Here is a 16,680-nt window from a genome sequence, read left to right as displayed (position 1 = left end):
TGTGTAACCTGATGCAATGTGTGTGTTCCTCTATCTTAGCCGATGTTTGTGGTGAGCACATGACAAACCTGATATCAGCTGTGTTTTGTAACTTGCGGCGACAAACTGCTCATTTTGCTCAACTTCCTTGAACCAGGTCACTTTCATCGTTAGGTCCCTCAAGGAGATTGGAAGACGTGACTTGTTGGTTTTAGGAGACGACATTACCTCCATGTTAGCAACCGTTAACATGATTCCTGCTCAATAGGGGAACTTCTGATGGCATTATGACATTGAACTAGGCAGAGTCTGGAGGAGTGTACACATTCATGATTCTCACTTTCTTGTTCCAGTCAAAACATTCCACCAATAAAACTCTTCCTGGGATTATTTCTCTGGATCTTATAATTTCCCAGGTGTTTTTAAAGAATATTCCCACCCTTGTCCCCACACAATGGACAGTCAGATAAAATATTCCTGAAATATAAAAAGAATGTACCACAAAACTCTTTTGACAGAGATGTGAACAGAGATCTAAACACTGCTGACAGGATCCTTGTTAGTATAGTGGACCTGCATGAGTACGTCCACCCGTACTTAAGAGCGATGGCAGCAGATGTTTTTTTTTTTTTAATTCAATCTCTGGCACTGCTGCAGGCCACACAAATAAGGATAACTCTGTCCCAGTGTTGCTGGTTCCCAACCCAGGCCGATGACCGTGACTGTTATAAAATGATTATGTTTTTACCAGTTACTTTGAAAGTAATGAGTAACTTAAGTAACAAAGTTACTTTTCAACGAGGTAACTAACTAGCTGTAACTAAGTTACTGATTTAAAGTAACTTGCCCAACACTGGTTACCAGTGCTCTACTGGGGAGGCGGGGTCCTGAGACGCTGCAGCAACGATGAAGGAGACACATGTGATACAGGTGATCCGAACTTCTGACTAGTTGCCATCCATCGTCTGTTCAACATGTTTGCATCTCCCTCGTAGATGAACATTGGACTTTAGACTGCATTTAAAAGGAAGATATCTTCAGATGGTCGCGGAGGACAAGTTCAGATCAGCTTGAGCACCAATGCTTGATACTCTCCTCACAAACAGAAGAGCTCCTCAGAACTAATTTTATAAAGCTGGCCAGCACAAGATATATAGATATATACATTCATACATATATCTGCATTTGTTTCTTTCCAAGACAAACCAAACTGTTTAAATATCAGGACAATTTATTTGTGGTTTAAAAGCTTCCATGGAGAAAACATATTTCTGTCCCTTCTTTGGAGCAGCACTTTATGTCACTGGAAAACAAAAATCTTATTTTTTTTTGTTTTTGATGCTCATAAATATTGTATGTGATTGTATGATGTGTGATGTGATGGATGTCATCCGATTTCAGAAGTTTCATAAATCTGAAATAGATAGTACACTGCTATCAGACCCGAACTAAAGATCTTCTCACTGGTTACACTGACACCAGCTGTCTGAGGCAGTGGTTGATAAGTTGACGTGTTTATTTAGACGGACACAGGTTCGACAACAAAGATATCAACTGAATGTTACAGTGCTCGTTTGGCGTGTGAAACGTAGCGGGATTTATGCCTTCTCTCGAGTTAACGGAGGTTTGGAACAGGTGAGTAATGACAACAATCTGTCTTTGAACAACATCAACAAACCATAATGATGGTAGTTTTCTGGGTGAAAACCAGGAATCCTGACCACTAGACCATATGGGACTTGTGGGAGTCTATGTCTATGTCTCTGTCTACGATCATGGGACAAGGGACTGTGTGGATATATTTATAATAATAATCATAATAATAGAAGTTGTTCACATATGTTCATGGAACGATGGTTAAGAGTTGGGGTCTCCAAATTGACACCTGATTGGTTAAACTGTGTGTGTTTGGTTGGTTGGAACAAAAACCTGCAGCCCTTTCTGGGACAGTTTGGTGACCCCTGTTTGAGAGGATTGGTTTTATGGAGATCAACATCATGTCTGTCAGAGAGAGTACATGAATGATGTTTTTACTGCAAGATAAAGCAGGTCTCGTCCCTGGGTGGGCTCAAACCACCAACCGTTCGGTTAAAAGCCGAACGCGCTAACCTATTGCACCACGGAGACATGCTGATACAGAACAAATTGTGGATCTGTGAACAAAAGTTTTTCAGTTTTCAAGGATTGAAGAATGTGTAGAAGGATTGTGTGATTGAAGTCAGTGATAGCGATGTGTTTTCAGCAAAGAGAGAGTGTGAAAGAAAGATGGTAGCAGTACTTTAGGGAATAAATGAATAAAGAGAATGAGCGCAAAAGGTTCCACCATTTCATCTTTGAATTGACCAACACGGTCTTCCACTTCTTTGCCACAAACCTCATTGTACCGATCACATGGACATTGTGTTGTCACATGGCTCGCATCACTTAGTCGTGTTGAAAAGCTTGTGTCCCAAAACAGTTGTCCATAAATACCAATGGTGACAGTGAATCGCTCTGATGCTGAAATCTTGTCTCAGTGTTTTGCATTCAAATCTCTGTCAAAAGCACGGATTACACATGTTAAGTCAAAGTGCCAGCACAAGGTCAGAAGCTCCAAGCTAATAGTCAATGCTGGTTGTCCTGGGCAAGAACCAGGAAAACGACAACCTATGGGACAGGGGTCCACCCAAAGGGGTTTATGGCTTGATCATGATCATGGTGACTGATCGATTGGAGCGTCCCGATGTGGTTCCCATACCAGGGGCCAAACAACGACACCATATGGGACGTACCTGGAATAAATGAGAAAGTTTAGGCAAAGGGTGATCACATCATCAACTGTAGCGAGGATTTTGTGTTGGTTTTGGATGAATCAGGTTGCATTCTGGAACATCAGGCGTAATTTTCCAGTGTCTCGTCTGGGTAGATCATCTGAACAGATGATCTGAAATATTGAAGCACTGGATCACAAACTTTACTCCAGTTTTATGACAGCTTTACACTTCCAAATCCTAGCTACAGTTAATGATAACCTTTGCCTAAACTTCCTCATTTATTCCAGGTACGTCCCATATGGTGTCGTTGTTTGGCCCCTGGTATGGGAACCACATCGGGACGCTCCAATCGATCAGTCACCATGATCATGATCAAGCCATAAACCCCTTTGGGTGGACCCCTGTCCCATAGGTTGTCGTTTTCCTGGTTCTTGCCCAGGACAACCAGCATTGACTATTAGCTTGGAGCTTCTGACCTTGTGCTGGCACTTTGACTTAACATGTGTAATCCGTGCTTTTGACAGAGATTTGAATGCAAAACACTGAGACAAGATTTCAGCATCAGAGCGATTCACTGTCACCATTGGTATTTATGTACAACTGTTTTGGGACGCAAGCTTTTCAACACGACTAAGTGATGCGAGCCATGTGACAACACAATGTCCATGTGATCGGTTCAATGAGGTTTGTGACAAAGAAGTGGAAGACAGTGTTGGTCGATGCAAAGATGAAATGGTGGAACCTTTTGCTCTCCATCTCTTTATTCATTTATTCTCTAAAGCACTGCTACCATCTGTCTTTCACACTCTCTCTTCGCTGAGAAACACATTGCTATCACTGACTTAAATCACACAATCCTTCTGCACAATCTTCAAACCATGAAAACTGAAAAACGTTTGTTCACAGATCCACATTTTCTTGTGTATCAGCATGTCTCTGTGGCGCAATAGGTTAGCGCGTTCGGCTGTTAACCGAAAGGTTGGTGGTTCGAGCCCACCCAGGGACGAGACCTTTTTATCTTGCAATAAAAACTTCATTCATGTATTCACTCTGACAGACATGATGTTGATTGAAAAAAAACAGCCCTTCAAGACAATCCTCTTCAACAGGGGTCACCAAACTGTTCCAGAAAGGGCTGCAGGTTTTAGTTCCAACCAACCAAGCACACACAGTTTAAGCAATCAGGTGTCAATTTGGAGACCCCAACTCTTAACCATCGTTCCATGAACACATGTGAACCTGGGATCGTCTTCTGTTATTATGATTATTATTATAAATATAATATCCAGACAGACAGTCCCTTCTCCCATGATCATAGACATGGTTCATCATACGTGAAGCTGTGTGTGCATGGTACTACTTGTGCTATTTGAGTGTTTTTACAGATATATTTGACAGTTGAAATCTGATCTGAACTGCTGAATGTGTTCCATTTTGCCGAAATCGCTGACTCATACAAGTCCTAAATGGTCTAGTGGTCAGGATTCCTGGTTTTCACCCAAGCGTCCCTGGTTCGACTCCCGTTATGGGAAAACTACCATCATTGTGGTCTGTTGATGTTGTTCAAATGCATTGCAGCTATTTCATCATCCACTTTCTAGAAGACAGATTGTTGTTGTTGTTACTCACCTGTTTCAAACCTCTCTTTACTCGAGAGAATGGCGGTTGCTTCTCTCAGGTTGAAAACGAAGCAGCGTTCTCCAGACAAGAAGGACCACCTTACCATGCAGCTTGTCAACTGGACCTTCTCCTGGTCCTCCAGAACCTCGCCAACAACATGACGTTCCTGTACAAGGCAGTGTTTGAACAGATGGGCTAAGTCGAGGAACGACTGTGTACCCAGGCGTAGATGTCACTTGCCGTATCCATGGATGCAGTCAGGATTCGCTCGTGTTCGCAAATGGAAGTGCACAACATATGGCTATCAAAAACAACCCTGAAAGAGGCGGACCCCAGTAGGAGCACCGATCTCTGACGACACGCTTTTCGGTGCCAATGTTCGGGAGCTCCTGGAGAGACCATAAAAAGTGTCAACACCTCCTGAGCCAAAACCTCCAGGCCAGGCAGCGGGCTCCATCTACATCCAGTCGCTAGAAGAGAGGTCAGGTCCCACAGACCCCAGCCTTCCACATCCGCAACTTATTCATGTCCTCCACCTGCTGCTGTCTCCTTTTCTACCTTCTCAGGCAGAAGAAGCAGCCAGCCTGGGCCCCCAGCGTCAGGCCACTTCCTCTGCCTAGTCCTTCAATAAAATGTCTAAACGCTATTCCCTGACCCAGTGTGTTTATGCGTTGTCTGACGATTCAATTGCAGTTCCTCCCTGCCCTGAGTGCAGGGTGCGGACCGCTAACTCCATTGCCTGTGACATGGGTCTGACGTGTGCGGTTAACTCTGTGTCCCAAGACCTGAGCAAACCAACAACCAAGGAAGCAAGGCGTCTGGCCGCTACTCCCGTCTGTGCCTGGAGCTACCCAGCATACACCGGGTGGTCAATTTGCTTCGCATATACCCCAGAGCTCTGGATGTAACCCCAGACACGCTTTGTCAAGGATCTCGGCACGTTTTCTCATCAGGAACAGGTGTGCTTAGAACAAGAAATCCGCTCCCTTCTCGGGAAGCGAGCGATATTAAAGGTTCCTCAGGAGGAATGCAAAGCAGGATTTTACCTGGTGTATTTCCTCGTTCCGAAGAAATCAGGTGGCTTGAGACCCATCTCGGACCTTCGGAGGCGAAACACTCACATTGTAACACGTCCATCCAGAATGCTGACGGTCAGACAACTTCTCGAGTGTGTCAGACCAGGAGATTGGATGAGTTCTGCCAATCTACGTCTGACGTCTACTTCCACATCTCCACCTTCCCACTTCACAGGCGCTACCCGAGGTTCGTGGGAGGGGGAGACCACTTCCAGTTCAACCATTGTCTGGCTCCCAGGACCTTCTCCAAAGTAGTGGAGACGGCGTTGGAGCCTCTCAGAAACTTAGGGTACAGAATTCTGACCTACTTCGACCACTGGTTCATTCTGACGGCGTCCATAGAGGAGGCGCTCAAACACTCTGGCGGTCGTGACGGAACACGATATCAGGTTTGTCATGTGCTCACCACAGACGGTGGCAAAGATCGAGGAACACACATACTGCATCAGGTTATACACACGACTTCTGGATTGTATGGTAAGTTATTAAACATCATTGTCTACGAGTTTGTTTACTTCTGCTGGGCAGTTGAATCTTAATTGTTAGGTCTCTGTGGACTTTGGTTCACGATAGTAATTTTAAACATATTTTTAATTCAACAAACCTTTGATCATGACATTGGTGGAGTCTGAGTCTCTGGATTGGTGTTTGTTTTATGAGATGGAGTGGTCCTTCTAGGGTTTCTGACGTGGTCGTCTGCCTTGGTTCATATCAACACATGCAGGTCTCCTGCTGCGCTGGTCCCTCGGCAAAACACTGTGGTGAAAATAGTTGGATATTGTATGGACTTCCGCTCTGGTATTGACACGGCGTCCTCTTCCGTGTCCATGATTAGGGTTCACTGATCGTGGACACACTCTCACATGCAGCGCTAATGCTACAACTCAGCATCAGTTAGGGACCATCAACAAATTCTAAAACGGTCGAAGTATTCGTGAAAACATCAAACATGCCAATGAAAGACAACCACTTTAGGAGGGAGAATTGTGAAAAGGTTTTTCATCACACCAGACAAGGGACAGTTTGTATAATGATATCAAGAATAGAATATGAAATTACCGTTTATTCACATTGTTTGTAATATTTCTTCAATCGTATCAAGGAAATGTGTCCAGATGAGTCCACAGTCAAAGTCAACTGTTGAGAGACGTGAGAAACTGCAGACAGACGGCTCAATTTAACCCCTGAATAAAGCTGGCAGAGCAGTCGGTCAGACACCAGCGGCTTCTACCACAGACATGAAACATTGAATTTCTCACCTCGATACTTAGTTAACTATAATATTCAGACATAAACAAATGATGATGTTGGAGACAAAGTCCACTGATAAGTTTCATCTTAAACAGTTTCAAGAGAGACTGTCGTGTGTCCAACACATGGAAGAGAATGAAAATGTATTTATCATGATAATGATTGTAATCGCTGAAATGACAACATTTATCATGATTTTCTCCTCCATATCTCCCATCCCTACCTGATACTGAGCAGCTCATCCGTGACCTTGAGATGATCATCATGGTCCTTAACCAATTAGCCTCTATCAGAATCATGTGCATGATTTTCCATGCTATTATGCATTTGAAATATAAGCAACAAATCACAGGTGATATGGGGCAATGTGCTGACAGAGGCTGCAGAGAAACTAGAGCTCTAAAAGCATTCTCTCAGATGGGGCTCATCCAGGACTCGAAGCAGGTACCTCTCGCTCCCGAACATTGTGTAGCTGATCAATATCTCTTAGAGTAAGCAGGTTTGGAAACACGTTTCTTACTCAACAGAAGATGCCATCTCAGCACATTTCTGTCACACAAGCGCAGATGAGACAAGTTACGTAGCATGCGTCGCACAAATATTCTTCTCACTTATTTTTTATTTTATTTTATATTTTTATTCATTTATATCAGCCACAATAATAATCATATAAATGCACATACACATTGAAGATCTTGGCTGTGTGACAACAAAACCCAACTATTATTTATGTAACCTATTTTCAAAAAAACTCAGCGTGGATAAGAAAAAAAGAAAAAAAAAAAAAAGAAGAAAAAAGAAACAAAATACAGAATTTAAAAAAAATAAAAATAAAAAAAAAGTAAATAACAATCATTTGTTTACTTAACGTACAATGTCCGTCTTGTACATATAGTTGCATGTAACAAGCATCAAGTTGCAAAGGGCAAGAGGATCTTTTAACATCAGTCCACATTAGTCTAGATTTCCATGTTTGAGATATTCAAGAAATAAACCCCAGATCCCTTTGAAAACACTTCCCTTCCCTTTGATCAAAAAAGACATCTTTTCCATGGCACACAGGAGGTCAGTTCAGTTAACCAGTTTTGAATACTTGGAGGATTTACACATTTCCACTTCAGTGCGATCATGCGCTTCGCTTCCGAAAAACAAAGATCCATACATATCCGTTGACATTTGGTGTAGTTATTTCCTGCAGGATAAATACCCAATAAAAACATTTTAGCATCAAATTTGATTTGTGTACATAGGATCTCTTCAGTCTTACATTTGACATCAAACCAGAACTTATTAATGTGGGCACATTGCCAGACACAATGAAAAAAAGTTCCCTTATGTTGACCACATTTAAAACATAAATCAGGAATATTCCCATTGAATCTATTGAGTTTTTCTGGAGTGACATATGTACGCATGAGCCAATTGTATTGCAATATCCTGAGGCGACTGTTAATTGTGCGAGTTTGGGCTTTTTTACAGGCTGAATGCCATTCATCCAGTGACTCCTCCTCTTGCAAATCATTCCTCCAAGATAGAAGTTTAGCTTCACAGGACTCTGGGGAACCATCTACCAGAAGATCATAAAATCTAGAGATGAGTTTTTTCCCCCAGCAATCATTGGTCATAGCTTCTTCTATTAATGTGCTTGAGGTAAGGGCTAAAGATTGTTTCTGGTTAACTTGAATAAAGTTCCGAATTTGTAGAAATTTAAAGAAGTGATTTTGGGGAATATTAAATTTAGTTTTAAGCTCTCCAAATGACATCAATTTGTTATCACTACTTCTATAGAGATCTTTTATTTTTTGTAATCCTTGGTTAGCCCAGAACTGAAAACCAATGTCTGACTTACCTGGGATAAATTCTTCATTCCCCCAAATAGGGCTAAAGCCAGATAGTGAGCTAGTTTCCCCCAAGTATTTCCTAACTTCATGCCATACTTTCACCATGTTTTTGGTTATTGGATTTGATGTTCTTCTTAAAAGTTTTGAAGGACTTGAAGAATACAGGTATAAAGGAAAACCCAAATTTAAAGATATGGATTCCATTTCTACCCAAACAGGAGGATTTTCTTTTGAAAAATAGAACATGATGGTTTTTAACTGTGAAGCCCAGTAATACCAAAGAGGGTTTGGACACTGAAGCCCACCTCTGTCATATGGCAAATACAAAAGTGACAAACGGGACCTGGGTCGTCTGTTATTCCAAAGAAACTTTAGAAATATTTTCCTTAACATAGAGAATAGATTTGAAGGAGGTGGAACAGGTATGTTCTGGAACAAGTATAACAGTTTAGGAAGTACATTCATTTTTAGGATATTTATCCTTCCGGACAAAGATATTGGCAGAGAGGTCCACCTGTTGGTTGAATTTGTGACTTCGTCCACTACTAATTTGTAGTTTGATTGGACAACATCAAACACATTTGACTGAATTTTTGTTCCCACGTATGTAAACTGATCGACCAATTGAAATTCACCTTTTTGTTGTGTGTAGTTAGACCTTTCTTTAGAGTTCAGCAACATCAGCGATGATTTAGAATTGTTGACTTTATAACCTGAGAAGCTACCAAATGTATTTATGATTTTATTCAAGGTTCATAGAGATATTTCCAAATTGGTGATAAAAACTATTACATCGTCCGCAAATAAAGCAATACGGTGGTCTGTTTTACCCATAATAATTCCATTCAACTGTGGGTGGGCCCTGACGGCCAAAGCCAAAGGTTCTATGGCAAGCGTGAATAGCAATGGTGAAAGAGGGCAACGTTGTCGGCATCCTCTCTCAATCCCTATTGGTTTTGATATTGTATTGTTTGTAAGAATTTCTGCCTTTGGATCTGTGTACAACAATTTTACCCACTTTATGAAAACCTGTCCAAAATCAAAGCGTTTAAGTATGTCAAACAAATAAGACCATTCGACCCTGTCGAATGCTTTTTCTGCATCAAGTGATAAGAATGCAGTGTCTGGTCTCTCTCTCTGACTATAGAGTATATTCAGCACTCTCCTAACATTGTGAAATCCCTGTCGACCCTTAATAAACCCGTTTTGATCATTATTAATAATACCCGGTAAAACCACTTCTAATCGCTTCGCAAGAGCTGGTCTAAAATTTTCACATTTATTATTAGGCTTTCCAGGCTTTGGAAGTAATATAATCATGGCTTCTTTGAGTGATGTTGGGAGCATGCCATTTTGAAATGACTCCAATATCATGTCAAACAGAGGGGGCAACAGTTGAGTTTTAAACTTCTTGTAAATATCCAATGGCAGACCGTCAGGACCTGCTGCTTTACCAGATTTCATATTGTCTATTGCATTGGCCAATTCTTCAATTGTCAGTTCAGTCTCCAGGTCTTCTCTAACCTTGTCAGGGATATAAGGTATGTCAATGCCATCTAAAAATATTTTTTGATTATGCTGATTTAAATTCGATTCAGATTTATACAAATTCTTAAAAAAGTTTGAAAAGCTTACATTAATTTCACTTGGATCAATGATATTATTTCCATCTTTATCAATTATGGATGTTACTGCTCTCTCTGTCTGTAATTGTCTAATTCTCCAAGCTTAAAGTTTACCAGGTTTTTCTCCTTGGTCATAGAAAGTTTGTTTTAGTCTCAATAAGTTGGCGAGAGCTTTGGAGGAAGATATTTCCATGTATTGTGCTCTCAAAACCTGAAGTTCCCGCTCAGTTTCACAGTTTGGGTTTTCAAAGAGTTTCTTTTCGTATGCTTTTATCCTGGATTCTAATGACAATAATTTTTGCTGTGATTTCCTTGATTTAGATGAAGTAAAGCTTATAATCTGGCCTCTGATAAAAGCTTTAAAAGCCTCCCATCTGACCGCAGCCGAGGTTTCTTTTCTGTTTGTCTCAAAGAAGAAATCTATTTGCTCACCAATGTATTCTATAAATTCTGTGTCCAATAACCATTTCTGCTGGAATCTCCATCTAGTCCTTTCCATACGTGTTTGTAAGTCCGAATACGATAGTGATACTGCAGCATGATCAGAAATTACAATACCACTGTAATCGCATTCTGTAACCTTGCTGGCCAATTGTGCAGATACCAAAAAATAGTCAATACGTGAATATGATTTATACGAACTTGAGTAACATGAATATATTTTGCCATCTGGATTCAACTCTCTCCAAATGTCCCTGAGGCCTAAATCTTCCATAAAGTTTTGTATTACTGCTCTACTTCTTGAATGTGATTTATCCTTACCAGATAATCGGTCTAACACTGGGTTCAGTACGCAGTTAAAATCACCTGCTATAATGAAATTTCCTGCTAATGTAGAAAGTGTGTAAAATAAGTCCTTAAAGAAATTTGGATCATCATTGTTGGGAGCACATATATTAACCAAGTTTAAACATTCTGTTAGAAGTGAACCCTGAATAACTAAATATCTCCCAGATTTGTCTTTTATAGTATTTGTAACATGGTAAGGCACAGATTTATGAATTAAAATCATAACTCCCCGAGCACAAGTAGAGAAAGATGATGAATATACAGAGCCTCTCCACCTCCTTCCTATCCTAATCTCACTCTCATCTTGCATATGTGTTTCCTGTAGAAAAACAATCTTCGATTTCAAGATTTTTAATCTATTCATAACTTGTTTGATTTTTTAAAGTTTTTTCAACCCTCTGCAGTTCCACGATGAAAATTTAACCTCCACCCCCTGCACCATTAATGTTAATGTTCTTCAATATAAACAGACGGACATGTGTTGTGTCATGAAAGGAAACTTCAAACAAATTGAACATGGACGCTTTAAACTGCAACAGAAATGAAAACTGAACACAAAAACCCCCAACAAACCCCCCAAAATAGTATCCCCACCCCTTATTCAAAAAAACTCCCCTCACCGCAAACATCATGAGCATGACAATGTATGTGTCAACTTAACCTACGGATCGCCACTCTATTAGTTATATCCCATTTTTATCAGGACCACTGTAAGTTTAAACATAAAAAGGCACTCAAGTGTGATGAACTACTGTCTTTCTTTTGAACTTGTCTTGGTTTATTCTCTCTGGAACTCCACAAGTTTGTCTCTGGCTCTTTTGGCTGCACTGCTGCCACTCTTACGTGCACCCTGTGTCTGCTGCCAGCCAATCAGCTCGCGGAGTCTCGAGCCCGGGCTGTCGTCATCTCCTCTGTCTGCTGGCTCGTCCACGCAGAAGCCTCTCCTCTTCATCTCTCGCCGGACGTCCTCCGGGCTGGTGTATGTGCGAACTCCAGAGTCCCAGTGAATCCGCAAGTTGGTGTATGGAGATTGAAAGCGAACCCCGTTCTCCTTCAAAATTCTCTTGAACTCGTTGTACTCTCGACGTCTCTTCACAATCGCTGTGGCATAATCATGGTCAAAATACAGGGGTTTGTTCCCTCGCTGTATCTTTCCCCGTTTCCAAGCTTCATGCAAAACCATCTCCTTAGTTGTGAACTCCAGAAAGCACACGATGATAGCTCTGGGTTGCTTCTCCGGTGGAGGTTTGGGACCCGGCGCCCGGTGAGCCCGTTGGATTTTCAGCTCCGTTTCCTCCGGCAGTGACAGTGTAGTTTTCAGGAGCGTCTCCACAAATTGTGCCATCGAACTCCCCTCCTCTCCTTCTCCGAGGCCGAAAATGCGTATGTTATTCCTTCTAGCGCGGGACTCCAAGTCAACCAGCTTCTTTTCCATGTTGTTCTGATACTCCCGACAGGTAGCGATAACTTCAGTCGCCTCGATGCACCACTGTTCCAGCCGCTCGATTCGAGTCTCCGCCTCATTAACCCGACCAGCGAGATTCTGAAGTTCCGCCGTCAAACTGTCCAACTTACAGTTTATTTCTTGTCCCAAGAGAGAAAGCTCATGCCGTAAACCTTCATTGTCAGACTTGAGGTCGTCTTTTAGTTCTTTTATTGCCCCGACGATATCCTCCGGCGGCAACAGCCCGCTAGCTTCTCCAGAACATTTAGCTTGATTAGCCGAAACGTTAGCTTTTCCAGCCGGAGCGCTTTTATCTTGAGATTTGGGCATCTTTATTTTTCGTCTTTGGTCCGATTAGATTCCTTACCCCCTTACTCACGCTTTGATGCTGAAATACTAGTCTGTTACGAGTTGGTTGGAGGGAAAGAAGTTAAATTGAGTCAGCGATCCGAACACGCGTCTAACTACGCCATTAACACGGCCGGAAGTCCTTCTTCTCACTTTTTACTTCCATGTCAAGAACGACAGATAAAAACAGGTCGAGCTACCCAGGAGTCGAACCTGGAATCTCCTGATCCGTAGTGAGGGACGTTATCCATTGCACCACTAGCCCAGTGTTCTTGTTCAATTCCATGTGAACTGACTCAGATGCCTCACAACATTCCAATGCAGTTCAACCCCAGTGCCAGAATGAAAAGATACTTTCTGTGCTTGAATCCTTAAAGCCTTGGGTGAACCACCCAATCATGAATCATGAATGTGTACACTCCTCCAGACTCTGCCTAGTTCAATGTCATAATGCCATCAGAAGTTCCCCTATTGAGCAGGAATCATGCTAATGGTTGCTAACATGGAGGTAATGTCGTCTCCTAAAACCAACAAGTCACGTCTTCCAATCTCCTTGAGGGAACTAACGATGAAAATGACCTGGTTCAAGGAAGTTGAGGTGTCGCCGTGAGTTACAAAACACAGCTGATATCAGGTTTGTCATGTGCTCACCACAAACATTGGCTAAGACAGAGGAACACACACACTGCATCAGGTTACACACATCACATTTCCCTAGGAACCTGGATAGCTCAGTCGGTAGAGCATCAGACTTTTAATCTGAGGGTCCAGGGTTCAAGTCCCTGTTCAGGCGATGCTTTGTCGCTGGCTAAGTTGGCCAGTTTAACTGGTTGCAAAAGGACTTGGTTCAGGCTCTGATACTGTGACTCACTGATTGCGTCTTGGAGAATCAGATCGGTAGAATAAAACGCAGAAAGTTCCAATAACACTACCACATTTTATCATTGTTTTTTATTAGATGTATTTATATAAGACAGACGTGGTACACACAAGCCTCGTTGGCACAGTAGGCAGCGCGTCAGTCTCATGATCTGAAGGTTATGAATTTGAGCCTCACTGACTTTTTGAAAAGTGATATGGGTTTCCATTCCATTCATTTACGTTCAACTGTTTTGGGGGACAAGCTTTGCAGCATGACTCCAAATCTTCAGTCATTGACCTCTTTAAATATTAACCATGTCATATTCGCATTTCTGTTTTTACACTCTTGTCTTGTATTGTTGAATATACTGTATTATTGCGATGATTCTAATGTATATGGGGAAGTGGTTTTTTTTTTTTGGATTATAAAAACAGCGTACAGCAGGCTTTTCTGAGCTCCCACCCATCAGTCCACCTGTAGCATGAGGGACGTGTCAGCTGGTCAATACTGTTGTTTTACAAAATGTTCAACAAAACAACAAAACTCCTTTTTATACCTGGCTAACATTCACCAGTTCATTCAATTTTCTACTCTGGTTAAATAAAAGAGTGAAATCAGCCGGTATGACTCACAATATTTAGGATCTTTATCTTTCTTATTTGAGATTCTCCCACTCTGAAATGACTCCTCAAACATCCTCAATAGAACGGGTGAGAGCTTTTCCTTAAACTTTGTCACAGAACGCTGCAGTGAAGCCACTGGGGCCAGAGACCTCACCGCTCTGCATTGATAATTGCTGCTTGGATTCCCATCTCTTCAATTCACCCACATATGTCTAACACAGTGAGTTGATGTCTTTGTTGAAGAACCTGCTGTAAGTCTGAATAAACACAGGTTGTGTCAGCTGATGTGATTTCTGTTAACATTGACCAGTTACTGCCAGTGTTCATTTAAAAGAAAAAAAACATGTTGAGCCTCAACCAGGTTCTTACATTGCTGCAAAGATTTTCAAGCTTTTAAGGCTGTGATGTGCAATATCCTCTTTTTAAAACAGTGGGTCAGTCGAGCATGAGGCGTATGATCTCAGGGGCTGGTGTCAGGCAAATTCAGAGGAGGAGAGGCATTTCCTCTATGAGGAGCTTCACTGAGGGATGAGCATTGAGCTGTTGATTTCCAGAGATGAAAGGGGGGAAGTTTCACATATATAGGTGTTGGACAAAATAATAACAACTTAAAGCTTTATGTAATAGTGGCCAGTATGGGGATCGAACCCATGGCCTTGGCGCTTTTAGCAACACGCTCGAACCATCTGAGCTAATCAGCCAGTTGCAGGAGTTATTGTATTGCTGTTCTGGAGATAAGGAGAGGCGCGAGGGAACAAGTTGAACAAAGGACCTTCGATGTTGAAGTCCTGCATAAATGAAGAAGAGACAGATCACCACTGAAGTTGACAGATGACGAAGGAGAAGCAGTATTTCTTTCTTTTCATACATTTCGGGTGATATTATCATGTGGTCTTTCAAGGCAAGCAAGCTGAAGTTGGACTCAGCACAACAGTGTCTGTTTCTCCAACAAGGATTCAATGCCTTTCTTTCTCAATTCCATCTTAGAGAGAAGAAGGATACACCAAAATGTCAAAACTGTTTGATTTATGGCCCTGGAGGTAATAAAACCCCTCCCCTTCCAGAGATAATAAAACCAACCCCTCCCCCTTTTTATATAAAAAAGAAATTAAAATAATAACCCCTCCCCTTTTTTATATAAAAAGAAATTAAAATAATAACCCCTCCCCTTTTTTTTATATAAAAAGAAATTAAAATAATAACCCTTCCCTCGAAGGTCAAGGTCAACCTGTGTGATGCACGGGTGGGAGGCCGCTACATCCTCGCAGCCGCAACAAACGGTTAGGTCTGGTAGGAGGTCAGGTAGGGTCTGCTCGAGGGAGTGGTTTGAGCGGCTCTGGAGGATTACCTTAAGAATGTGGGGGGAAAAAAAAGAAAAAATAAGATATTGAAAATAAAACTTTAAAGTTTCAGCATTAGTCAATGTTCAAGCTGTTTCTGCATTGTAGACTAAATAATCTAAACGTGATAGTAGCTACAATATTAATTCTGGTTTAAACGTTTTAGAAGTTATTTAACATCTTATGAAACAGTTTTTCATTCTTGAAATATTTCTTAAAGATAAAACAGTAGAAAGAAAACACTTTTTTTTTTTTAGTCTTCACTAATAGTTCAAATGACACAGCTACACAACTCATGCATCATTTTTTCAAAATGTGTTTAAAACAGATAATTTCTACTTGTAAAATACTTTTTAGTTTTTCAGAAAATAAGGTTGAGTGAACAAGGATAAAACAAAAGAAAGAAATACCTTTAGTTTTCAGAAAATAAGGTTGAGTGAACAAGGATAAAACAAAAGAAAGAAATACCTTTAGTTTTCAGCATTAGTTCAAATGACACAGCTATCCAACTCGCATGAGTTTCTGTTGAATTAGTCTATTTAATTTTATGCCCTGTGTGAGTTTGAAACAATGCATTTTTACTTACTCAGGAAATACTTTGAAAAAATGAGGTCAACAGAGGGGGGACAACAGTCATTAGGTCTGACTCTTTCTCAGACACTGAAACAGAGTCCGTGGTAACCGGTTAATTTGCTGAGGAGATGTGAGTTCTTTCCCGGCCGGTTGAATCTTCAAAAGAGACAATCTGAAGACAGAGAGGTCTGTCTGAAGACAAACCTCATTCGTCTATCTGAAGGCAAACCTCGCTGTTCAGACTGAGTGAGCACACACACACACACACACACACACACACACACACACGCACGCACGTACGCAGGCAGGCAGGCAGGCAGGCACACACACACACACACACACACACACACAGGTCACCCGGCTGTAGACCCCTCCTTTTCAAATTGCATCATTTGACAGCGGAAAAGTTTACTCCTCTGAGCTATCTAGCAAATGCTGAGCTCTTCCAACATTGTTTAATCCAAAATCAACACAGGTATCGTCTAGCCCCTACCCGCACGAATGGAGTATTTAGATGACACCGATCAGACCACATTTTACAACGGTTCAGGTGTAA

The 16,680-nt window shown here is 41.5% G+C and overlaps 3 non-coding genes across 3 annotated transcripts; 2 read left to right on the top strand and 1 right to left on the bottom strand.

Annotated features, from left to right (window-relative positions):
• Nucleotides 1-2,032: 2,032 nt before the first annotated feature.
• On the bottom strand, nt 2,033-2,106 carry trnak-uuu (transfer RNA lysine (anticodon UUU)). Its single transcript has one exon. It is a non-coding gene; the product is annotated as a tRNA-Lys (tRNA).
• A 1,558-nt stretch (nt 2,107-3,664) lies between these two features.
• On the top strand, nt 3,665-3,738 carry trnan-guu (transfer RNA asparagine (anticodon GUU)). Its single transcript has one exon. It is a non-coding gene; the product is annotated as a tRNA-Asn (tRNA).
• A 9,708-nt stretch (nt 3,739-13,446) lies between these two features.
• Nucleotides 13,447-13,519, top strand: trnak-uuu (transfer RNA lysine (anticodon UUU)). Its single transcript has one exon. It is a non-coding gene; the product is annotated as a tRNA-Lys (tRNA).
• Nucleotides 13,520-16,680: the final 3,161 nt, after the last annotated feature.

Source organism: Synchiropus splendidus, chromosome 13 (genome assembly GCF_027744825.2).
Source record: "Synchiropus splendidus isolate RoL2022-P1 chromosome 13, RoL_Sspl_1.0, whole genome shotgun sequence".
NCBI classification, from domain to species: Eukaryota; Metazoa; Chordata; class Actinopteri; order Syngnathiformes; family Callionymidae; genus Synchiropus; species Synchiropus splendidus.
Note: the sequence above shows the minus strand (reverse complement) of the source record. Positions and strands in the feature narration are given on the sequence as shown.